Source organism: Dipodomys spectabilis, unplaced genomic scaffold (genome assembly GCF_019054845.1).
Source record: "Dipodomys spectabilis isolate Male_0828 unplaced genomic scaffold, ASM1905484v1 ptg000138l, whole genome shotgun sequence".
NCBI lineage: Eukaryota > Metazoa > Chordata > Mammalia > Rodentia > Heteromyidae > Dipodomys > Dipodomys spectabilis.
The window spans coordinates 8,497,115-8,523,687 of NW_024870815.1; the positions used below are offsets into that span (position 1 = coordinate 8,497,115).

Genomic DNA, 26,573 nt, shown 5'->3' on the forward strand with positions numbered 1-26,573 from the left:
TTTTTCCCCATCTCCTCCACAAGTTATACTGACATCAAATACAGTGAAAGCAGGGGTTATACTGTGGAGGAGGGACATACAAAGCAACAAAGAGATAATCTTATAAATGTGTTAGAAACACATGCATGAAAGAAAAAAAACATTAAAATACACATCTAAGGGTTCATTTTCCTGACGTCACATTATCTGACCTTTTCCGCTTGACTCATACATATACTAGATATTACAAATAAGGGAAACCTTGGGACCTACGTTTCTTTGGGCCTGGCTTACTTCACTTAATATAATTTTTTCCAAGTTTTTCCATTTCCTAACAAATGGGGCAATGTCATTCTTTCTGATGGAGGCATAGAATTCCATTGTGTATATATACCACATTTTCTTGATCCATTCATCTACTGAGGGGCATCTGGGTTGGTTCCATGTCTTAGCTATGGTAAATAATGCTGCAATAAACATAGTTGTACTGGTAGCTTTAGTGTGGTCTTGTTTGTGAACATTAGGGTAAATGCCCAAAATTGGGATTGCTGGGTCATAGGGGAGCTCTATGTGAAGTCTTTTGAGGAACCTCCATACTGCTTTCCAAAGTGGTTGAACAAGTTTACATTCCCACCAACAATGAAGTAAGGTTCCTTTCTGTCCACATCCCCTCCAGCATCTGTTGTTGTTAGAGTTCTTGATTTTTGCCGTTCTAACTGGAGTGAGGTGATATCTCAATGTTGTTTTGATTTGCATTTCTTTTATGGCTAGGGATGTTGAACATTTCTTCATGTGACTATTGGCCATCCTTCTTTCTTCTTCAGAGAAGCTTCTCTTTAAGTCTTTCGCCCACTTACTTATTGGGCAGTTGTTTCTTTGAGGATTTGTTGTTGGGTGGTTTAATTTTTTGAGTTCCAAGTATATTTTAGATATGAGACCCTTGTCCGTTGTATGGCTAGTAAAGATCTTCTCCCAGTCCGTGGGCTTTCTATTGATCTTGCTAGCTATGTCATTTGCCCTGCAGAAGCTCTGCAACCTTATACAATCCCATTTGTCCAACCTTTCTTTGATTTGTTGTGTTTCCGGGTCTCTATTCAGAAAATTTTGGCCTGAGCCAAGGAGACCCAGGGTTTCTCCTATTCCATCCTGTAATGTTTTCAGAGTGTCTGCTTTGAGTTCAAGGTCTTTGATCCATTTGGAGTTGATTCTGGTGCAGGGTGATATATAAGGATCTAGCTTTAGTTTTCTACATGTAGTTAACCAGTTTTGCCAGCACCATTTACTGAAGAGGCTGTCTGTCTTCCATTCTATTGTTTTAGCTCGCTTATCGAAGATTAGATGGCTATAGGTCTGTAGGTTCATTTCTGGGTTTTCAATTCTATTCCATTGGTCCTGAGGTCTGTTCTTATGCCAATACCAAGCTGTTTTGATTACTATGGCTTTATAGTAGAGTTTGAAATTTGGTACTGATATTCCTCCAGCAGTGTTCTTTCCGTTGAGGAGCGTTTTTGCTATTCGGGGTCTTTTATTGTTCCATATGAATTTTTGGATTGCCTCTTCTATTTCCTTGAAGAATGAGGGTGGAATTTTGATAGGTATTGCGTTGAATTTGTAGATAGCCTTGGGAAGTATTGCCATTTTCACGATGTTAATCTTTCCAATCCAGGAGCATGGGAGGTTTTGCCATTTTTTAAGTTCTGTGTGGATTTCCTTTTTCAAGGTTTTAAAGTTTTCATCATAGAGGTCCTTCACTTCTTTAGTTAATTCCGAGGTATTTTATTTTTTGTGGGGCTATTACAAATGGAGTTGCTTTCCTAATTTCAGCCCCACTTTTCTCATTGTTGGCATACAGAAAAGCCATTGATTTTGGGGGGTTAATTTTATAACCTGCTACTTTGCCAAAGTTTTGAATCAGCTTGAGTAATTTGGGAGTGGAGTCTATGGGATTCTTTAATGCCTTGATGATTTTCAAAATAATTCAGTATCTAAAATAGAGAAATGTAAGGAATGATATCAAGAGAGAGTTCAAGCTGATATCTTATTACAAATGCACACAGCTTATTTAAAGATTGAAGATAGAAAACAATCACTCAGAGAAGGAAGTGGAAAGAGAAAAGAGAGTTTAGTATTGAACCATAAAAAAAAGGAAAATAGGGGCTGGGAAGGTGGCTCAGTGGTAGAGCGCTTGCCTTGCATGCCTGAGGCCCTGGGTTCGATTCCTCAGCACCACATAAGAAAAAAGCTGGAAGTGGCGCTGTGGCTCAAGTGGTAGAGCGCTAGCCTTGAGCTGAAGAGCTGAGGGACAGTGCCCAGGCCCAGAGTTCAGGCCCCAGGACTGGACCAAAAAAAGGAAAATAGGAGAATGTAGGCCTTGAAGCTACTAGAAGAAATGAACCCCAAGATAAGGATTCAAATGTTTTTTCTTTCTTGCAATTGTTTCTAACGTATTTATAAGATGATTTCTTTGTTGCTTTGTATGTCCCTCCTCCATGGTATGACCCCTGCTTTCACTGTATTTGATGTTGGTATAGTTTGTGGAGGGGAAGGGAAAAAACAAATTGTTTAAATAGGGATACAGGTGGACCCATTGCAACAATGAGATGTACAAGTCGTTATGTCGAAATACAAACTTTACAACTTTGGCTGGGAAAGGATGGGAAGGGGAAACAAAGGAGGAGGAACAATTCTTGATAAGAAATGTACTCATTACCTTGCCTATGTAATTTGAACCCCTCTGTACTGTATTTTCACAATAAAAAATAATTTAATTAATTTAATTAAATTAAATTTTTTAAAAAAGAAAAGGAAAATAGGAGAATGTAGGGCTTTGAAACTACTAGAAGAAATGGTTTCCCAAAGTGGTGTTTATCAGTTCAAGCGCTGCTGAAAAATCAAGGAAGATGAAGACAGACATATCCATTACATTTAGCAATATGGCTAATACCATGACTGATTTCATTATTGCTGTGCACTTTTTTCTAAATGTACAATTATCTCTCCTTTGTACTCTCCCATGAGATTTCATCCCATGTCATGGTTTGATGGTTGAATAAATTGCAATTCCTACCCTAGATGATTTTACAACCTGTAGTTATAAAATTCCTTTAGCATGAGCTATATTGTTGAATTCTTTGGGAGTGGACAGTGGAATAAGAATTGCAAAAAAAAATCTGAATTAGAAAAGAGAAAAATTGGGGCTGGGCAATCACACTTTTGGGCATTTACCCAAATGTTTACAAACAAGACCACACTAAAACTACCAGCACGACTATGTTTATTGCAGCATTATTTGCCATAGCTAAGATATGGAACCAACCCAGATGCCCCTCAGTAGATGAATGGATCAAGAAAATGTGGTATATATACACAATGGAATTCTATGCCTCCATCAGAAAGAATGACATTGCCCCATTTGTTAGGAAATGGAAAGACTTGGAAAAAATTATATTAAGTGAAGTAAGCCAGTCACAAAGAAACATAGGTCCCATGGTTTCCCTTATTTGCAATATCTAGTATATGTCTGAGACAAGGAGAAAAGGTCAGATAAGTTGATGTTAAGGAAATGAACCCTAAAATATGTATTCAAATGTTTTTTTTCTTTCATGCTATTGGTTCTAACATATTTATAAGATTATTTCTTTGTTTCTTTGTATGTCCCTCCCACACGGTATAACCCTTGCTTTCACTGTATTTGATGTTGATATAATTTGTGGAGGGGAAGGGGAAAAACAAATCGTTTAAATAGGGATACAGGTGGACCCAAGAAGGTAGCTCAGTGGTAGAGCGCTTTCCTTGCATGCATGAGGCCCTGGGTTCAATTCCTCAGTACCACATAAGCAAAAAGCAAAAAGCTGGAAGTGGCGCTGTGGCTCAAGTGGTAGAGTACTAGCCTTGAGCTGAAGAGCTGAAGGACAGCACCCAGGCCCAGAGTTCAGGCCCCACGACCAGACCCCTCCCCCCCAAAAAAAAGAAAAAGAAAAGAGAAAAATTCACACTTTAAAATTTTATATTATAGTTTTGACAAGCTAGCAATATGGTTGTTCCCCTTGACCCAAAAATAATAAAGCAGGCTTTCAATTATTTTTAATTTCTTCACATCAAGTCTCTGTAAGTGGCAAGATGTGTTTCCGAGAGCTGTGGTTGGAGATGTAGTTAGAATAGTGTTAGATTTGAAAACTTTGGTGACATTTCAGAAACTAGAAAGATTCTTACAGTGTGATTCCAATTACTTGCCATTCTGAAGAGTATAGAGTGAAAATATCACTGCCTTCCAGGGGTCCACAGGAAAATGAGGGATAGAGTTGAGCAGATGAACCATTCACATAAGTAGAGCTTTTAGGGCAGAGACTCTCATCTGTGTGAGACTCTAATGACAGATACATCACATTATGCATTTGTCAAGATCCACAGAAGGTTAACATTCTATTCCCTATGGAGCTTTTAGAAGTCATTTAGAAAGTCTGCAGACCCCAGGAAGAAGCACATACTAGAACCAAAAAATGTGACTGGTTATAAATGTTTGGTTCAGTTCACTGAAGCAGAGTAGGAGTGAAAGTTTCTGATCTAGAAAAAAAATTCTTTTTTTTTGTGGGGGAGGGGGTCCGGTCATGGGGCCTGAACTCTGGGCCTGGGCGCTGTCCCTCAGCTCTTCAGCTCAAGGCTAGCCCTCTACCACTTGAGCCACAGCGCCACTTCCGGGTTTTTTCTTTTTGCTTATGTGGTGCTGGGGGAATCGAACCCAGGGCCTCATGCATGCAAGGCATGCGCTCTACCACTGAGCCACCTTCCCAGCCCGAGAAAATATTTTTTTAATGAGTATATAAGAGTACGGGTAAATGAACTGTTAATAACCATCGAACTGTTGAGTATTTTTACTTTATTCTTACTATCTTTAAGTAGATGTACAAAGAAGATACCATTCGACAAATCAATTTATGAATACAGTGCATCTTGATCCCCCCTTTCTCAGTCTCCCCTATCCCTCCCTGAATTTTTTTAACTTTCTAAGAGATGAATTAAGTGCTATGACTTCGTTCTTTTACTTTTCACTGGGTACAGAGGTAGGAGATGACAATTCTGATTCTTGTACACATGAATGCTGGAATTGAGCAATTAGAAAGTAAAAGAAAGAAAAGCTTGGTCTTCACCAATATTGGGCTGGGAGGTTACAGAGAACAAAGGGGAGAGACTTTCATATATAGAAATATTTACAGATATAAAGAGAGAAATATCTCTAGATGTAGGCATATGCACAGTTAAAATGCACACATATATTTCGTTTCTCTGTCATCTGAGAGGATCTAGAATTAATAATGCCCTAGTAATGATGGAATATGAAACTCTTGATTTCTAGACTTCAGAGGTATGTTTGTTGTCATTGTTGTTGTTGTTGTATGTATGTATGTGTATGACATACAGAAAAGCCATTGATTTTTGAGGGTTAATTTTGTATACTGCTACTTTGCCAAAGTTTCGGATCAGCTCGAGTAACTTGGGAGTGGAGTCCATGGGGGTCATATGTATGTGTGTGAATGTCATAGTCTCAGACTATGAGAGCCAAAAGAAGTCTAAGATCAATTAAAAAAAAAGTCTAAAATCAGTAAATATACTGTGATATTCTGAATGAGATACAGAAAGTAAAGAAGGACATCAGGTAGGAACATATGAATGAACTATAGAATTTGGTTAATGATAGTTTATGAATGATAGTTTGTTGATGGTACAAGTGTACCATATTGTATAAAGTCTCAATTATAAGGGGAAGCAGGTATAGGATATCTAATATTCTCTATATTAATGCCTCAGTTTTTCTGTAAATTTAAAATTACTCTAAAAAGGGAGCTGGGAAGGTGGCTCAGTGCTAGAGCGCTTGCCTTCCATGCATGAGGCCCTGGGTTCGATTCCCCAGCACCACATAAGCAAAAAGAAAAAGAAAAAAAGCCGGAAGTGGTACTGTGGCTCAAGTGGTAGAGTGCTAGCCTTGAGCTGAAGAGTTGAGGGACAGCGTTCAGGCCCAGAGTTCAGGCCCCACAACTGGACTCCCCCAAAAAAAATTACTCTAAAAATCTACATTTTAGCTTATAAACATAAAAGATCATTTTAGAACAGACCAATTTGGATGTGTTGGGTAGATGATGATATAATGAAATGCCATTCTGAGAGAGTGTGTTTGTTTATAATACAATAATAATCAATGATTATTTCCCCATTAAGCAGTTCTACACTAGATGCTTTCTACACATTTGAGAAAAATATAAAGAAAAGAACACTCCTAGCTGGGCGTTGGTGGCTCACGCCTATAATCCTAGTTACTCAGGAGGCTGAGATCTGAGGATCAAAGCCAGCCCAGGCAGAAAAATCTATGAGACTCTTATCTCCAATAAACCACGAGAAAACCAGAAGTGGTGCAATGGCTCAAGTGGTACCATGCTTGCCTTGAGCTGAAGAGCTGAGGGACAGTGCTCAGGCCCAGAGTTCAAGCCCCACAACTGACCAAAAAAAAAAAAAAAAAAAAAATAAGACACTCCTGGTTTCTGAAAGCCCTAAGACTCCCATTTGGTAATTATACACTGGGGGGTACATGTGTGCATGCATGTGTGTGTGTGTGTGTGTGTGTAACAGGGCTTGAACTCAGGGCCTGGACACTGTCCTTTAACTTTTTTGTGCAAGAATGATGCTCTACCACTTGAGCCATACCTCCACTTCTAGCTTTCTGGTAATAATTGGAGATAAATTCTCACAGTCCTTGCTGCCTAGACTGGCTTTGAACCATGATCCTCAGCTCTCATCTCACTGAATAGTTAGGATTATAGGCATGAGCCACAAGCACCTGGACATCTTGGTATTTGATACCAGGTGGGAATGAGAACACTAAGCTCTGACTTTCCATCATATGATTTATGACAGCCTTTCCTTTGACAATAGAAGGTAAATTGCCTGGCCAGGTCCGAAAGGATCAAGACATTCATTCAGAAACTGCATCTTTCTAAGGTATGCTGCCATGTGAGACTGAGATCCCCAAGCCCAAGCCCTCCTCCTGCCACCTACAAAGAGGTCAACTAGGGGCTGGGAAGGTGGCTCAGTGGTAGAGAGCTTGCCTTGCAAAGAGGTGAACTACAGAACAGCATCTGAAAGCAGAGATCAGCATACAAAGTTCCTCAGTCCCTTAGTTCTCCCCATGCAAGTCAGAACTCAGGGCTCTGTTGGTATGTGCGTGCGTATGCATGTGTTGTACATGTACACACACACACACACTCCAACCTATACTGAATGCTTGTTACCCCTTTGAACACGAATTGGGGAAGAAGATTTTGAAACAAATAAAAACCTATTTAGTCACAGGCTGGAAAGTTCCCTGTAGCCACCAGCAGTTTCCAGACACAAAAAGGGGAAATACTGTAGTAAAAGGAGCAAAAACAAAACAAAACAAAACAACTGATTGTGTACAAGGGAGTTCAGCAAGTTTTCCTCAATTTCAGCAGGGCTCTAAATCAGCTCTGATGGCTTATACATTTTGGAAACACATGGCTACTGGACCATATCCCTAGTCCAGTAGTGAGAAACAGCACCCCAAGTTTACCATTATAGTTTCCTGCCTTAAAAGTGAGACTATTTCAACTGAAAGACAATGTGGTTAAAATTTACTACAAAGACTTTGACCTCAAATGCACAGATACCAATGCAGAAAGAAAAGAATATGAGGGGTGACATTGGTCAAGATGAGCTGTACTCCCAAAATAACATGTTGAACTGAAACCCCATTGCACAACAATTTAAGGAAAATAATAAAGAAAATACAAAAAAGGAAAAGAATATGAAAAATTAAGGTAACAATTCTCCCAAACTTACCTACTCACAGTAACTAACACAAATGATAGTGAAGTGGATGATATCTAAAACACAATTTCTAAATGATTGTAAGACTGGTCAATATAATCAAAAGAGAATGGGAATAAACCCCTGAATGAATACCAAGAGAAAAGAAATAAGAAAAAAAAGAGCTGAATGAAATGAAACAGATAATGTATGTGAGAGAAAAATTCAATAGATACAGATATTCTAAAATCAAATTGAAGTTCTAGAAATGAAAATCAAATTTAAAACAAATTTAAAGTTGAAAGTTTCTCCAGCAGGCTAGATCAGTTTAAGACAGACTATCAGGGTTTCAATCAAGGTAGATGTCCTAAACACGCAGCAGAAGATAAGAAAAATGAGGAAGTAGCCATGAGACATTCAAGATCTATCAGACACTATTAATAGACAAAATCAACAAATAATGGACAGAGAAGGAGAATGAGTGAAGGTTAAAAGCATTAAAAAATCTCAACAAATTAATACCAGAAAATTGCCCAAACCTTGAGAAATAATCATCCAAGCACAGGATAAGATGCTTTTAGGACACCAAAGAGATAATATCAGAAAATAACATCTCCAAGGCATAATATAAATAAAATAGTACTCATAACAAGAACAATGATATTGAAAGTCACAAGAGTGAAGCACCAAATCCCATGAAAGAATGAACAGTTAGACCTTGCATACAATAAGTAGTATGGTAATATGATCGTGTTGCACTATTCACAGACATATTTCTAAAGAAATATAGGTCCGCGTGCAATAGAGATACCTGTACACCCATGTTTACAATAGCACACAGCATGAGCACCCATAGGCTTTAAAGGAGATGCAATGTAGATATACAAGGGATAACATCCTGTTATACAAAAAAATGAATAGAACTATGGATCATAATGCTAAGCCAAATGAGCCACACTGAAAAACATAAATATCCCAAGTTTATAGGTGGAATCTAGACACCCTCCACACACACACACACACACACACACACACACACACACACACACACACACACACACGATATGATTAGATAATGGGAACTGTTTAGAAGAGCCCATGGAACCCATGCTTAAGGAGATGATGGGAAGGGATGATGATGGAGGTACTTTATACACAATACCATAAGCAAATTCATTTTTAAACAATTAAAAGAGTACCAGATGCCGCTGGCATACATAAACAATTCCAGCTAGTCAGGATGCTGTTATTTGAAACCAGACTCAGCAGGTAAGTCCACGGAGCTCCAATGAACCAGCAAAAGCTAGAAATGGAGTCGTGGCTCACGTAGTTAGAGCACAAGCCTTGAGTGAAAAAGCTCAAGGCACCCAAACCCTAAGTTGAGCCCTAGTACTGGCACACACACACAAAAAGAAAATTTAAAGGAGAGTTGGAAGGGAGACCATGGAATAATAGGGGGGTAAATTTGATCCAACAATATTTTAAGCATGTATGCAAATATTATAATGAAACCCTTTTTTGCAATTCATAATAAAATAACTTCTTATATACTCATTTATGCAATAAATTCAAAGTAAGTATTATGGTTTTTAAAAAGAAGTAATAGATATTTAACATTCACTAGACATGAAGCTAGGGAAACTAATAAATTATATTAAGTTAGATATAAGTGAGAAGAATAAATAAATGTCTTTTAAAAGCAATAAATAAAAACTGCTTTTAAAATGTGGGTAAATACCTCTCAACAGTATTAGAGTTCATTGACATTTCAAATGTTTGGTTTTATTCATTTAAAATATCATTCTGCAAAAAGACCCATAGGCTTCATTTTGATGATGGGAGTGTAAAGTACCAGGTTAACTGGAAGCGGTCAGTTCACTAGAGTGCGTATTATAAATTATAAAAAAAAATGTAGGGTCTGAAAAGCATATGTCACAATCAAGATTAAGAATTCCTATCTAAAGTCAAGTGTGATGGGACATAATTTAGTATCAGCTATTCAAGAGGCTAAAGTGTAAGGCCATAAGTTCGAGGCCATCCTAGGCAACACAGTAATACAATGTCTCAAAAATAATAATAATTCTTCCTGGGCACACACAGAAAAAAGTGCTCCTATGTAAGGCAATAAAATTAGAACTATTTCAACAAGTGGTAACATAAATGATTCCCACTTACCTAGTTTGTGTTGAACTAAGAATTAATTATATTAATCAGTAGTCTTTTAACCAGACCCCACATTTTTTTTCATAATTTATAATATGCACTCGAGTGAACTGACCACTTACAGTTAACTTGGTACTTTACACTCCCATCATCAAAATAAAATTATTCTCTGCTACTTTACCTGTTCTCAATTTCCTTCTGTGGGCTTTAAAGGCCCCAAAAGAGTATGTTCCCAGGTCCCTCCTTCCCCTTCCAGATTCTTGCTAATTACTAATACTGTGGTCCCTTTAAGAAACAAAAAAGCTTCCAGAAGGCAGACTTGGGTGGTGAATGCCTGTAATCCCACATATCATATCCACTTAGTCAAATGTCCTACACTGTAACCAAGAGCAGCAAAAGCCAATTCTTCACTATGGAAGAGCTCACCAAGATCTGTAATGTAGCTCTTCAGTCTCTAGGCTTTCCACACCACAGGAAGAGTGCAATTATGTATGGTTTTAGGCTGACTCATTTTGCGTGGTAACAATCAGTATTTAAGGTAATTAAGAAGATTCTTTTGATGTCTTTTATTCCGTTCACAATTAATGTCCTGCTATATATTCTTTTTAAATAAATTCCCAGCCAGTGGTGGGTGGAGAAGGAATCATGTTACTATCTTCAATGTCTACCTGTTTTGGAGGAATTGCTCATCGCCTGGCTGCTTCACTCTTGAAAAGCCAATAAAATGGAAGGTGTTTAGGAATAGTGATGGACTGCTGTGACCCGCCTCCAATCACGGAATTCTGAATTCAAGTCCTGTGAGAACCTAGCAGAAGTTCCAGGATGTGCTCCCTCCGTTGAGTCAATTCTCTGTTTCCACCAAAACCCTATTAAAATTCAAGCTGAATTTCCAGACTTTAGAACTTTGGCCCAGACAACGTTGGGAGACTAACTTCAGTAATCAAAACTCTGAAGGAATGGACAAGGAGATGGGTTAAACGTAAGATGGGTCAAGAGATTGAGATTCTGTTCTCAAAAGTAGGAGATAAGAGAGATTGTTCAGTGTAAGAGAGAGGGCACAAAAGTGTCCCTCAGAAGATCTAAGGAGATGATGAGCCCAAAGAAAGTCTTTTTATTTTCAAAGAAAGTCTTTGGTGACTTAATTAAACACTGTTCTTCTATTGTCAGAAGCAAGGGATCTCAGAGCATTGGCATTCAGCTGGGTATCTCTTCCCCAAAGTGTACAGAGGCACATCAGGACCTGTCTTTGTTTACCTTGACCACATTCACAAGTGTGGTCCATGGCAAAACTCAAATTAAACTCAAGATTCTCCAAGATGGGTCCTGACGAAATCACTTAGACAGCCATTAACGTGATGGAGAAGCATATAAGAATTCCTCCAGTGACAATCCTTAGGTGTGATTCTTCCTCTAAAATCACTCATGCTAGCCATTGACTAGCATAGCATGGATTAGTCATGAGATGGGTTGTAGGCAGGATGTCACAAAGCACTGAAGACTGCACTGGCCAAAAGCTACCTCCCAGGTCTCAACAGGATGAGCCCTTCATATTTAAACATGACACCACACATCGCGATCACTATCTCCTGTATGTGGATCTGGCTGACAGAAGAAACAACAAAATATGGACAAGGCTGACTGTCCAGTCCTGGATGGGAAAAATGGCTTGCTGTTCTGGTTGCTAGAGGATCCTATCTGACCTCATTTACTGTGCAGAAAACAAACAAATTTAACCTTAGGTGGAAGTATTTATTCCTGGGAGAAACCCCAGAATTCAAATGATGACCCATAATTTGACAGGATGGATTAAGAAATACTCCAAGAAAATAAACAAAATCCTCAGGTTAGCTTCTATGTGAAATTCTCTTTCTCCTGCTGCTCACCATCTTATTTTCACACACACAAGCATACCACTTCACCAGTATGCTTGTACTACTGAAGCTGCCCTCATGTCTGCAATATACCATCCATTTTCACAGCACTCAATCACAAATTCAATACTTTCCCTCTACCTCCCCTTCCCTTTTCTCTCCCCTTCCCCGCTTCTCTCTCTCTCTTCCTCTGCCCCTTCCCAGTACTAGGGATTGAAATTATAACCTCATACTTGTTGCACAACTACTCCTTTAACTCTATTCCCAGCTTTTATGCTTTACCTTTTTTTCACACCTACCTCAAACCACAGTCTTTCCAATGTCTACACCCTGAATAGCTAGAATTATAAGCCTAAGCCACTATATCCAGTCCTTTTTTTCTTCTATTTAGTAGAATCTTATTTGCCCTACAAAGCACAGGTGAGCTGTGTCTGCCATTATGAATATCTATCCCTAAGACATTCTTATATAATGCTGCATTTGACTCTTTTCCCCATCACTGCATTAATATCAGGTCTACTTAAGCTTTCTCTATACATAACTACCACTTCAAAGATTCATAGTAATTTTTCAAGCACTTAGATTTCTGACAAAAATGTCACTAATTAATTAAGAAATAAGTACTCTGCTCCTTCAATACAATTGTGGGTTTGTTTTTTTCAGTGTAATTTAGAGGATAGACCAGTGTGCCACAAAGCATCTGGACGATCTAAATTTGCCATTTAAAACTGATATGTAATGTAGCTCAGAGATTGTACAGAAGAAAAGGTTAAAAGGTTAAAAGGAAAGCAAATCTGCGACTCAAAGAATCTTCAGAGTTTTTTGCAAACGTAAGATTTATGGATGTTCGGTTTTCTCTATGACTTTGATTTGATCACAGCCAGACTCTGTCTGGATGACATAGTCAGTCACTCTGAGCCTGATTCAGGACAGCAAAAGCATCAGGGAGTATTTCCTTTCATCAGTTCCAGCCTACACCAACAACTGCGCACAGCAGAAAAGAAGAGCAAGTCTCCTTGTTCCTGGAATACATGACTACAGACAGACAATACTATAGTCCATGGCTGATCATGAAGATTTATCCTTGGAAAAGCTCTGAGCCACAATTTATGGTCTATCCACAATGCAGGAATCTTCTCTACCACATCTGAGGCAGAAGGTTGCCTTGTTGCTTAAAAGCATCAAGCGTCTGAAAAGAGAGCATTTTGCTTATGAGTTATCAAAAACTTTAGTTTGTAGTAGAAAAATAATGAGCAAACATATGTAAAGCACATAGTAGAATAACTGGCACACTATAATTGTTCAATAAGTATTAGATATTCACGAATTAATAAGGAACTTAATACCGTATTTTCATTAAGGTATCAATAATTAAGAATATTGATATTGCTACCATTTTTATTTACTGATGATTTTTTTAACATCTATATAATATGTATACCTCAATAAAGAATAAACATGATCCCAAAGAATTAAACTAAATCCCTGTCTCTTATTACTAATATCAATTGAAAGTAGATCAAGGAGCTGGGTTCTAATGACTCATATCTGTAATCCTAAGTACTCAGGAGGCTGAGAGCTGAGGATCATGGTTCAAAGCCAGTGTGAGTAGGAAAGGATGTGTGAGACTCTTACCTCCAATTAACTACCAAAAAGCAGAAGTGGAGGCGTGGCTCAGGTGATATAGTGTCAGCCTTAAGTGAAAAAGCTGAGGAACAGTACCAGAGCCCTGAGTTCAAGCCCCTTTACTGGCACACAAACAAAAAAGAATGAAATCTCAGGTCCACACCACACGTGTGTGCTGCCACGCTTGGTTCTTTACCTGCGTCTTGAAGCACTGTTGCTAAAACTAGAATCCCAAAGTCTTTTCCACTTCCCTAAGCCATTCCAGCACACTGAGCAGTGAGTCCCTTTCTCCTTCATCTTCTTCTCCAGCCTCAGCAACTGATAACCTGTAGTACTATTTCCCATAGGGAGAATAAACAAATATGCACAAAATATTTCCAGTAGAATGGTTTCTATGTCCATTATAATAAAGGTCCACTTGGAGAAGAAGCTAAAGTGCAGAATGTCTACAAAGATGCAGCTCTATCTAGAAAACCTTTCAACACTGTCACATAGAGTTCAGTTACAAAAAGCCACAGCCCCTAAATATTCACTTTGCTGATTGTGGGCTAAGTTCTGCAATTATAAAGCCAACTAGCCCATCCCTACAATTTCCTCAACAAAAGAATGCTTCCTGTTCAAGGGACATTCAAGTCTCCAGCTCCTGCAACTTTGGAATGACAACAGGTTGGATTTATTGCCACCTTCTACTATTCCCATTCAGATTCATTCAAAAGACCTGACATCTAAGTCTAAGAGCCAAGTTTCTGTCAGAATACTCATCTTGGGAACTTACGTTCTATTCTCCAGAAATTTCTGCAAGGAGTTAACTGGTTAGGAATGAGATCTTAGTTTGGCTAGCCAGTCACCTAAATTTTATTAATTCCTTAAGTAAATAAACATTGTGACTGCCTGTGTTATGTGAACTGTACACCCAGCACTGACACCTTCTCTTTGATATGTCCCCTAGTATGCAATGCCTACAGAAGATATGGTTAATTGTACATATTTGCTTTCCCACCAATTCCATTAACTGTTTATTGTATTTGTTTATTTGCTATTAGCATGATACTCTTTCTGAATCAGTTAGAAACTTTTTTATAATTTTTATTGTAAAAAATGCTGTACAGAGGGTTTACAGTTACATGAGTAAGGTAGTGAGTACATTTCCTATCAAGCATTGTTGCCTCCTCCTTTGTTTTTTCCCTACCATCCCTTCCTTCTTCCTTCCCTACTTCCCCAAACCCCCCACACACCTGGCTCCTCCCTGCCCACCCCAGCCAAAGCTGTAAAGTTGGTTCTCAACATAGTGTCTTGTACATCTCATTGTTACAATAGGTCAACTTGTAGCCCTATTTAAGTATTTTGTTTTTTTCCCTTCCCCTCCCCAAATTAAATATATATATATCTACATATATATATACAAGATGCAGGGCACTAGAATCAAATGCAGTGAAAACAAGTTGTACCGTGGGGGAGGAACATACAAAAGAAACAAAAGAAATCACATAGTACATTATAAGTATATTAATAAGAACAGCAACAAAGATAAAACCTCTTGTGTCCCTATCTTGGGGTTCATTTCGAAGCAAAACAATTTTTAACGTAAAGTTGTAGTGTTTCTACTGTGTTGCTGTTTGTGTGAAAAGACCTGCAGAAGCCTAGTCACAAACACAAGAGATACCTCTGGAAAGACATTAGGAACCCATAGTGGTGTCACAAGGAAAGCAAATATACATACATGCACACACGCATGCATATATACATACATACATACACACACGTATAAGGTCTGTAGAGATGCAGCCTCTCTCTCGGAATATTAGTTTATCTGAAAATAATAATCAAAATCCCTGTCTAAAGTAGATGCTTTAAGATTCCCTTGGTACTCCCAGGAGCCATCCCAGTGCATAGGAGGGACTCATTGAAATAGTCTATTAAACTATAACCTATAGGCAAGAGATGTGGCTCAAGTGGTAGAGTGCAAGAACAAATCCCTGAGTTCCAACTCCAGTACCCTCAGAAAAGAATAAAAGGATTCATATTGTTCTATAGACTATTAGCTTCCTAGTTTCACTGCCAGATTCGCTCTTCACCCTGCTCATTTATGACTTAATTTCTTCCTTCAGAGAGTAAGAACAGCGGTAGTACCTGTGTCATAGGGTTACTGTGAGGCTTGAGTCACTAAGCACTTAGAATAAAGGCAGAATATTCTCAGCTCCAAATACGTGCTGCCTAGATGCACATGATATTTATCTGCATGAGAAAGCTCACAAAGCAATTTCTCAAAGGTCAGAAATGATCAGCTCGGGGGAGGGAAAGAGGGAGAAAAAATGAGGAAGGGAGTTACAAGTCAGACAAGAAATGTATTCACTATCTTACTTATGTAACTGTAACCCCTTTGTACCTCACTTTGACAATAAAAACGAACTTTACAACTTGGGGGGGGGAAGATGGGAAGGGTTGGGAAGGGGAAACAAAGGAGGAGGTAACAATGCTTGATAAGAAATGTACTTATTACCTTGCCCGTGTAATTGTAACCCCTCTGTATGGTATTTTCACAAAAATAAAATAAAATAAATTTAATTTAAAAAAAGAAATGATCAGCTCCAAAGTAATTTTTTATTTCTGTTCTTAGATCTTTAAGAAGAAAGTATTAATTAGTTTTTATTCCAAGTTGGCATATCTGGTTTTTCTTCTTTCCCTTTTACCAGACTGGTTTAAATACCAACCTATCTCATTCAATACTAAAACCAGGAAACTACTGAAACCATCTTTGCCCTCAAGGAAATTGACACATTATGAGTAGATAAGACAAACAAAGATGGAGCCAAAAAATTGCATTATAAAGCCCCAGATAATTTGGATGTTAAAAGCAACCAGAGGAAGTCTTTTATTTCAGCCAGTTGCTCATTCTTATTGCTAACACCAAGGGGGCTGCACACAAAGATGTCCTTCAGCCACCTTCTCTAACACTGTAATCACACGATTGTATCAAATTACATTTCATTGATCTTTTGGTAGGTCTTTCCTCTTATGTGCAAAGATTGTTTTGAGAAAATAGACAAAATGGTTTGTAATTTATCTCTCTAGATTTATTATTGTACTAATGCATAAAGCTTAAAGATAATCACTAGAACACATGGTATCAGTTCAGCAACTTAGCATTGGTTAAATCATAATTTACTCTGAAATCCTGTGGACTTTTTTTTTCGATTAGCATTTGGTAAAGGGCCATTCTCCTTCCTATTAAATTACTGCTAAATTGGAATGAGGAAATTTATCTCTATTTATTCCTCTCTCAATTATTTTGGCATTCATTCTACTATGTAATACAAAGCTCTTAGGAATCTAAGAGTATCTGTGTGCCAACAATGCAGAAGGCATGGAGATTGGATGGTCCACACCTTATCATGTCAAGTAAAATTCAGTATCATATTATCCAACACAACTACTTCTCTCAATGCAGCAAGCTGTACAATGAATGAACAAAAGTAAATTTATTGCCGCAAGTATGATTTTCAAAATATTTTTCATCATATCTGTGTAGCTGTCTCGGAACAGAAGTCTCTCATTTCAAAATTTTTATGAACAGAATGAAATTTATTTTTGTGTAAATAGCCAGAGTCTATAAAAAAAGATTTGATATTTGTATATAAGTACCTTTTAGTACTATCAATAGAGTGCAGTATACTAATTGGTTACTAGCCTATGTATCGGGATTCATGTTGTACCTGTTTATAAACATCTTTAAGTGAAAAACAAATTTTCCTCTTTGCTCATAAGTTGTATAATAGTTCTGTTCCATTTATGAGAGAAACAAAAATTTCCTAGAGGCCTAAAATCTAAATAAAATAAACATACAATTTAAACACTGCAAAATTCTTCATTTCAACTGGCTTTTATTTGGGCAAAATTATATGGCTAATGTAAATCTTGGATGAGACACAGAAAAATAACACCTAATTCATTCACTCATTTAAGAAATAGTCATAAGCATTTGCTCAATGCCAGCCATTGTTCTGAGAATTGAAGATACACAGCCAGAGGCCATAGCCTAAAAAGGATTAATGAGGATTCCATATCTCAGATAATGACTAAAATTTAGCACTTAAAGACAGCTGAAATAGCTATTGGAAAGGAGAGGAGAATGGGAGCTATAGTCAAGTACCAGGGTTCAATCAACTAATTTTTTAAAAAATGATTAGAAATTATTGGAAATTAATTTAAAAATATAAAAACCCAGCAAAGATACAAAACACGGTTTAAAAAGGCCTAAGAAGACAATTAAGTGGGAAATATACCCAACAAATACAAAAAACAAATTTAGACTAGAAACAAAGAAATTGACAGGGACTTGTAGAATCAAATGAAACACTTGCAAGAAGTAAATCTGATGACTTTCAGAGTCTCTTCTGACTCTGTTTATACAAAGGAAAAGAATCATGAACTTTGAATTGTTTCTCCTCTTATTCCAATCAATGATGACTTCCTTTTCACAATGGGACTTTAAACAATTAGGGAAACATTTTGGTTTCCAGCTAATGGATTTAATAGTGATTGCCATTTCAGGAAAAGCACTTCATTCAATTGTAGGGAAGCCAAAGGTGGAAGAGAGGGGAGCTGAAGAAGCGCAAACTGTTCTAAGAGCCTGCACAGCTGGCTCTCAGTCACTGAGAAAATAAGATCCTTCCTCTAATAATCCTTTGAAGACTAGGGATGGCTTTCACTCAGGATGAGAATGTGCTGCTCTAAGAGCAACGGTTGTCTCAACACTTGAGCATTGAGGAACTGGATGTTTCATTTACTGTGCTGATGCTAGTCATTCCTGAGTAATAACTGAGCAGTCCCTGACAAAATATATATACACTGGAGGTTTAAATATTTAGGTACCAGTTTTCTAGTAAACAGCATGTTTGTACCATCCTTCTACTCAGCATCCTAGAAACTCAAAATTGGCCTTATACCCTTGTTCTTCACTTAAGAGCCAAGTAGGACAGAGAAAGGTCAGACTTTTCAGGCAACAGCCTTTAGCCACAAATACCTTGAGCACTATCAGTAATCTGTCGCTTGGAAGCCTACGTTCCCAGAATTCAACTCAGATTTATCATCACCAATCCTGTTTTAGTTGAAAGGTATTGAAATATATCTTTGTTATATATAGACCTCAGTATTACAATTCACCTACTAATGGCAGTATTGTAAAATTTGCTATAGATACTTAGGTTGCTCCAATAGAAGACTATACAATTAAACTAGAGAATTTCACAGATTAAAGATCATTGGGTAAAAAAGATCATTGACATGGAAATACCTGAGCATATTTACACAAGCATTTGCTAAATTAATTTCTTGTTTTGCTCTGTTAACATAATGTTCAAATGTCTTCACTTTTGATTTGGTGTTAAGCCATTTCCTATATAACTAACTTGCCCTTCTAATTACAATGCAATTCTATGGTGTGAAGACATAGTTAGAAAAGGCAAACTATAATATACAATCTTATCTCAGTCTTTATTCTGTTGCTATAACTGAACACTGCAGAACAGATAGTTTATAAGTTCTGAAGCTGGAAACACGAGGCCAGCATCTGGTCTTCTTGCTTATCAAAACATGCTCATAATTTTTTCCAAGTCTTTCGGTTTCCCAACAAATGGGGCAATGTCATTCTTTCTGATGGAGGCATAGAATTCCATTGTGTATATATACCACATTTTCTTGATCCATTCATCTACTGAGGGACACCTGGGTTGGTTCCATATCTTAGCTATGGTAAATAATGCTGCAATAAACATAGTCGTGCTGGTAGCTTTAGTATAGCCTTGTTTGTGATCATTTGGGTAAATGCCCAAAAGTGCAATTGCTCGGTCATAGGGGAGCGCTATGTGGAGTCTTTTGAGGAACCTCCATAATGTTTTCCAAAGTGGTTGAACAAGTTTACACTTACACCAACAATGCAGTAGGTTCCCTTCTGTCCACTTCCCCTCCAGCATCTGTTGTTATTAGATTTCTTGATTATAGCCATTCTAGCTGGGGTAAGCCAGACCCAAAGAAACATAGGTCCCATGGTTTCCCTTATTTGCAATAACTAGTATATGTCTGGGACAAGCAGAAAAGGTCAAAAACTATGTACATATGACCAGATAAGATGATGTTAAGCTAAATGAACCCCAAGATAGGGACACAAGTGGTTTTTTTTTTTCTTTCTTGCTATTATTCCTAACGTATTTATAATATACCATGTGATTTTTTTTGTTTCTTTGTATGTTCCTCCCCCGACAGTATAACCCCTGTTCTCACTGTATTTGATGTCGGTGCCCTGCATCTTGTATATATACTTCTCTAGATTGGGGAGGGGAAGGGAATAAAGAAAATGCTTAAATAGGCATACAGGTGGTTCCATTGCAACAATGAGATGTACAAGACATTATGTCGAAAAACGAACTTTACAACTTTGGAGGGGACGGAGGGAAGGGGAGCAGGGGGGATGGGAAAGGGAAACAAAGGAGGAGGCAACAATGCTTGATAAGAAATGTATGTACTCATTACCTTGCCCATATCATTGTAACCCCCTGTATGGTATTTTCATTACCAAAAAAAAAAAAAAAAAAAGAATATTATTGAGCAAAGCAAAAAAAAAAAAAAAAGAACTTTACAATTTAGGGAGAGGAGGGAGGGGTGGGGTGGGGGAGGGGTGGGGGAGTATAGTTGTGGAGGTGGGAGGGAAGGGAGGGTAGGGGAAAATCAAAGGACAAAGGAGGAGGTAACAATGCTGGATAGGAAATGTACTCATGACCTTGCTCATGTAACTGCGACCCCTCTATACAGTACTTTTACAATTTAAAAAAACGTATCTAAAAAAAAACATGCTCATGATTATCACCTGGCTTGGGTCTCTTTCTTTTTCTTTTTTTAAATTTTATTTTCTTTAGGTAGTTTTACAAAGGAGTTGCCATTTAACAGAGCAGTTAATGAATGCACTGCCCCTTGATAAATGTTATGCCTCTTAACATTTGGGTCTCTTTCTATAAAGTCACTAACCCCATCAAGGGAAGATCCTCACATCTTAGCCTCTTGAGTAGCAAGGATTACAGGCATGAGCCACCAGTGCCCAACAAGACTCAACATGAGTTTTAAAGGCCTGAATCCCAGACCAGAGAAAGCCTTACTAAGGACACCATCTAAATTGATACTATATAAATTGACTAGCAAAATAAATTGATACTATCTAACAATTACTGGAATAAAGAGATAGCCTATAGAACAGAAGAAAATCGTTGTCTACTATTCATAGAGGTAAGGGATTCATATCTAAAATACATAGTTAAAAACTAAACAAATAAAAGGACAAATAATTGAATTAAAAATGAATAATGGAACAATTTTCAAAAGAAGTACATGTAGCCAATACCACATAAAGAAATATTCAATATTTAGCCATAAAGGAGGTACAAATCAAAATGACATTAATTCTGGGTGTAATGATTCATGCCTATAATTCCATTATTTGTGAGAGGTAGGAGGATTAATGTCCAAAGTCTGCATGGGAAGAAAATTAGTATCTCAAAGAACAAGAGAATTGGAGTTTAAGACTGGCCCCAGCCAAAACCCATGAGACCTGTATCTGAAAAATGACTAAAGCAAAAAGGGGTAAGAGTGTTGCTCACGTAGAGAGTGCCTGCGGTAACAAGCATGAGGCCCTGAGTTCAAACCTCAGAACTAAACATATACAGAATGGCTGTCAACAAGAAAACAGACAGCAAATGCTGGCAAGGAGGCAGGGAAAAGGAAACCCTCATACACTGTGGGTGGGAAGAAAACTAGTGCAGTCACTATGGAAATAAACATGACGGTTCCACAAAAAAACTAGAAATAGAGTTATTATATTGTCCACATATACCATTCCACAGGAATGCAAGTCTGCATACCACCTCCATACTTACAGCAGCACTATTCAGAATAGGCAAATTACAGAATCAGACTAAAGGTCTGTCAACCAATAAATGGATAAAGGAAATAACACACACACACACACACACACACACGTATCATTTGGCCATAGAGAAAAATGAAATTATGTCATTTTCAGGGAAATGGGTAGACTTAGAGATAATAACATTAAAAGGTGTTAGCCAGACTTAGAAAAACTGTTATTATTCACTCACATGCAGAATACAGACCTCAAAAAAACACATGGATATAAAAGGCAGAGGGTGAGGACAATGGCAGGAGAAGGAGAAAAGGACTTATATGTATATATATATATATACATATATATATATATATATGCATATGTGAAAATAGCATAATGAATCCCATTGAAAATAGAATAATGAATCCCATTGAAATTGCTTCACAAAGAGATGGGCTAGGTGATAGAAAAATAAGAAAGAGTAAGGGTAATAACTAGGGGGAACATGATACAAGAGCATTACATACATGTATGGAAATATCACTAGGAACAATTAGTGAAACGATTGAACTGCATATTGAATATTTCATATATGATAATATTCTTTAAACTGTCTAAAAGCATGAATTTGCCAATGTAGCCAATCAAGAAAGAGCTTTCCTAATACTGGTTATTACCAATGGGAAAGAGAACAAAATACAAAATTAAAGCTGTATAGATGAAGTTACTACTAGCTATTCATGGTTGCCATTTCCACCATCACATGGCTAATCAGACATTCAAGAAAGAATGACAGAGAGCTGGGTGTTTCACAGCAGAAAGAACAGTAATGTGTCCACCTGAGATGTGTCTACAGCCAGGTAGAAAAGCCCATGAGACTCTATTTTCAATTAACCACCAAAACATAAAAATTTAAAAAGCCAGATTTGGAGCTATGGCTCAAGTTGTAGAGTACTAGCCTTGAACAAAAGAGCTCAGAGACAGTGCCTAGGCCTGAGTTCAAGATCCAGAACTGGAACTCACACACACACACACACACACACACACACACACACAATGAGAGAAAGAGAGGAAGAACATAAATTATCCACAAAGACAACTGATCTTTTCCATATTAAATTCTGAATCATGGATGTTTTTCTAGTTCTAAATAGTCACACCCTACAAGTTCATATTTTCGCAATGAGATGAAGTGTGAAGAAAAGGAAAAGGAATCTTTTTCTTTTCAGAAAAAAAATTAAAAGTAGAAGGATTTGTCAACGGACTAAACCTCTTTAGACAGATCTATGTAAACATGGTGAAATTATTTCAGATGTTCCTCAAAGGAAAACAATGGAAGCTTTGCTTCATTTATGCATTTCTTATTTATTGATTGATATATTTATTTATTCATAGAGAGCTTTGTGTTATACCATTTTCCCATGCCTGTGTGGGCTCTGAGCAGGGGCCTTTTCCATTCATTCCACAAACCCATATCAAGCATCTTTTCTGTTCCAGGCTGTCAGCTAGGAATAGGAATGTATACAAAACAGGAATATCGCTTGCCAGGGGCTAGTGACTTACATCTGTAATCCTAGCTACTCAGGAGTATGAGATCTGAGGATCAAGGTTTGAAGCCAGCCTAAGGCAGAAAATCCATTGAGGCTTCTAGCTCCAATAAACTACTCAGAAAAAGCTGGAAATGGCACTGTGGCTCAAGTGGTAGAGCATTAGCCTTGAGCAAAAAGAAGCTCAAGACAGCCCCAAGCTCTGAGTTCAAGCCCCAGGACTGGCACAAAAATATATACAAATAGATATAGATATATTAGATATAGATATAGATATAATATAGATTATATATGTATGTATGTATCTTCCAAAGTTGGAAGGCAAGATTGGACACAAGACATGGGAAAACAACTAAACTTCATGTGCCAACAGAGAATTTTTGGGGGGGGTCTGGTCGTGGGGTCTGAACTCTGGGCCTGGGCGCTGTCCCTCAGCTCTTCAGCTCTAGCGCTCTACCACTTGAGCCACAGCGCCACTTCTGGGTTTTTTTCTTTTTTTGCTTATGTGGTGCTGAGGAATCGAACCCAGGGCCTCATGCATGCAAAGCAAGTGCTCTACCACTGAGCCACCTTCCCAGTCCCCAACAGAGATATTTACAAAGCATTTTTATCTCATCAAGGGAAAAAAAACTGATTCCTTGAGGTAAAATCTGAGAGGGCTTCCCAGAGGTAGCGACTCATTACCAAGAATGAAGAAGTCCACAAATTCTGTGCCATCAAGTCCTATTGTCTCCCTCTACTTTTCCCAGAATAATTCCAAAGAGACCAGCTCAACACTCTGTCTTTTCCTTGTTGCTGCTACCATCTATTAATTATACAAGGGGGATTCATTTTGACATAGCCATATTTGCTTACAACATACCCCGATCAGATTTACCCTCAATATGGTCCCTCCTCACTTCTCTCCCCTTCTTAAAGCAATTTTAACCAGGAGTTAGTGTTCTATTCTCATACATGTATGTATATAAATACTTCTACTTTCTTCACCTTCCTTCGCCTTCTCTGTTCATTGTCATTTCTCCCCCCCCCCCTTTCCACAAGACCTGTTTTAAATTCCTGTCATTTACTTTTTAAGGTGTAGGTTGGTGTTCAAAGAAGTTTCACTGTGATATTTCCCTATATTTCTTTAGGATGAATCATGAGAGAGCTAAGCAACCGCCATCTCTAATAACATCTCCAAGGAAAGCAATTAACTAGCAATTTTCCTTTATTATTACACTCATGTGCGCAATTAAATATTTTTAACATACTTATTTCGTAGCATTTTATGAAGAATGATAACACCCTGTTACCTTATACTAATGATTATATAATTGGATGCCAGTTTCAGTCACTTTGATGTATTCTTTCTAAAAATTATTCTAAAATAACAGCTTAATGTCAGTTTAAGATTTGTCTCTCAGACACCACTGCTTCTCATCATTTCACAGTCATAGTCTTTGCTTTACATAAAGGCATTCCAAAACTATATTTAAAAATTACATGATATATTGAAAATTCCACTGGTTTCTCATAGTGATTGTGTTTGTTTTCAGAGTTTGCTTTCAAATAAAGACTTAATCTTCCTGATCTGGAACTCTAAAATCTGAAAACACTTCAAAATCAAAAGCTTGTTGAACACCCACATAATGCCACACCTGGAAAATTCCACATTCTAAAACTTTGTTCCTCTCACAAAATTATTAAAGATATGCACAAAGTTTAACTCTGAGCCATGTGTAGTGTACATAAGATAAATTAATTTCATGTTTTGACCATTCCTTAGGATCTTATTATGACTTAGTGTACTCAGGTACCTCAAAATTTCTAAAATCCCAAAATCTGATGCATTTCTGTTATCAAATATTTCACATAAGGGACACCTAACCTGTAGGTAATTATTGTCATACTTTTACATGTATTTGATTCATACTTGTACATACAAATGGAGAGACATACAGGTATGTTTATTATATATGTCAATGTAAACCTATGACAAAGAATCCATGATCCTTACATTTCACCTCTGTTTTCTAAATGTCAAAAATTATCTTCCTCACATCTCTTTCATGTTCTGGCTTGAGAGTTTACCTCAGTGAGAGAACACTTACTCAGCATTTAGGAAGTCCTGTGTTTCTTCTCCAACCTAGAAAGCAAGTGAAAGAAAAAGAAAGAAAGAGAGAGAGAGAGAGAGAGAGAGGAAGGGAAGGAAAGAAAGAGAGAGAGAGAGAGGGAGGGAAGGAAGGAAAGAGAGAGAAAGAAAGAGAGAGAGAAGGAGGGAAGGAAGGAAGGAAAGAGAGAGAAAGAAAGAGAGAGAGAGAGGGAGGGAAGGAAGGAAAGAGAGAGAGAGAAAGAAAGAAAGAGAGAGAGAGAAGGGGTGGGGAGAGAAAGAAGGGGTAGGGAGAGAGAGAGAGGGAGGGAAGGAGGGAGAAGCAATTCACTCCAGACACTTATTCCCCAGTAGTATGTGTGTTATTGTAACTCACAGGAGTCTATTTATTGCACTTCCTTTCACATCATGCAGTTTCAGACTATATTTGACATGGTAGAGCAAGGCTGATGATGAAACCATCTGATGTCAGTTGATCCTTATTTCTGTAGTTTAGCCCTCTGTCTCCTAACATCTCATATGAGAGAGACCTTCGAAAGTCAAACACTACTGCTTTTCAAAGTGGATACAAACCAGTAATTGGTATATTCGGTGTTTTAAGAGACTAGTTAATGGTTTAAATAATCAAATCACATCTCCCCTGAAGAAATCATTCCTTTTAATATAGTATGGTGACTACTATCTAATTTATGCTCACAAATGTTTACATAGTAAATGGTGAGGAAATTTAGGAAGGCAGCACTTAGAAGACCAAAGCCACAAGATGAGATTTAATGACTATATTAAAGTCTGGGTTACAATACTTTTGAACCACTGCCTGGTTACACTTGAAGCCAAGCAAGGCTAAGGGTTTCTAGCTCTCCAGAACACATTATCTCTTTCTGTATGAGTACCGGGAGGAAGTTGATAGCAAGGCGTGTCCAAAATAAGAATGTCACATACAAGGGATATATGATTATTTGAACAATTAAGTCATCTCTCGAAACAGAGAAGTCTACCAAGCATTTGGTTGTAGGGGTACATTCTCCTAGTTCAAAAACCCTGCAGAGTTTTTGGCACAAGCAAGCTGGTTTGGGGCACAAGAAAGCTGGCCAAGATTGTGCTTGTTATTTTATGTACTGATTTTCTCTTTTTACATTTTGTGCACAGTCATCTCTAAAGCTAATGCAGAACAATTTACCCAAGCAAATCATTTATCTATGCAGTGGTTTAACAAAATGTAGGTGGTATCATTCTTGAAATACCTCATTACTCAGTGCTGCTAATGCTCCTATGTCATTAACCATAAACCACCTGGGATTTTCCAGCTCTGCTGTGTATCGCCGGTTGCCACACTAGAATAGAGGTGTATGAGCATAATGAAGCACTTGTTTACTAATGTCATGCAGAAGTATAGCATGTGCACCCACCAGAACATTTTGTCTTTAGACCAGAGGTTAGCTTTTCCAAAAGTCTAATTCACGTGCTTCCATGACTTTAAATAGAAGCAGGACTACATGAACACTGAGAAATTAAGAAGTGTAATTTCCAAATGCATTCTCTGTCGTTCTTTCTCTATCTGTTCCTGCCTATGAACACGTAGTTGGTTTTGG

General features: G+C 37.7%; 1 non-coding gene across 1 annotated transcript; it reads right to left on the reverse strand.

The window, feature by feature from the left end:
• Nucleotides 1–4,697: 4,697 nt before the first annotated feature.
• On the reverse strand, nucleotides 4,698–4,763 carry Trnaa-ugc. Its single transcript has one exon. It is a non-coding gene; the product is annotated as a tRNA-Ala (tRNA).
• Nucleotides 4,764–26,573: the final 21,810 nt, after the last annotated feature.